Here is a 373-nt window from a genome sequence, read left to right as displayed (position 1 = left end):
TGGTAGCTGGGAAGAGCTGGTGTGTTTCAAGCTGCTGCGGGCTCTGCAGGGCCTTGGTGCACTGGGGAGGAGGGTCTGCCCCTGTCCCCTGCCCCTGGGGGTCTCTGCGGGTCTGGGTCCCTGGTGGTGCTGCAGGTATGGCTCTCCTCGCCAGTGCTAGCACACCCCTTGCTGCCTGTCAGCTTGGCCAAGGCACCAGGTTTCTTTCCCCCAGCTGAACGGTTGAAGCTGGTGTGGACGCAGATGGGCCGAGGTCCTTGCAGCATGTCCCTCGCCTCCTGTTCAGCTGCTGCGGTTCCTGGCGGTGCTGGGAAAGCTGCTGGTGGCAAGTTACCTGAGCTCACTAGCCATGGGGGGGCAGATGCTGCTTTGT

This window comes from Nestor notabilis, unplaced genomic scaffold (genome assembly GCF_000696875.1).
Source record: "Nestor notabilis isolate BGI_N333 unplaced genomic scaffold, ASM69687v1 scaffold12132, whole genome shotgun sequence".
Lineage (NCBI taxonomy): Eukaryota > Metazoa > Chordata > Aves > Psittaciformes > Psittacidae > Nestor > Nestor notabilis.
This window is presented reverse-complemented; position numbering follows the sequence as displayed.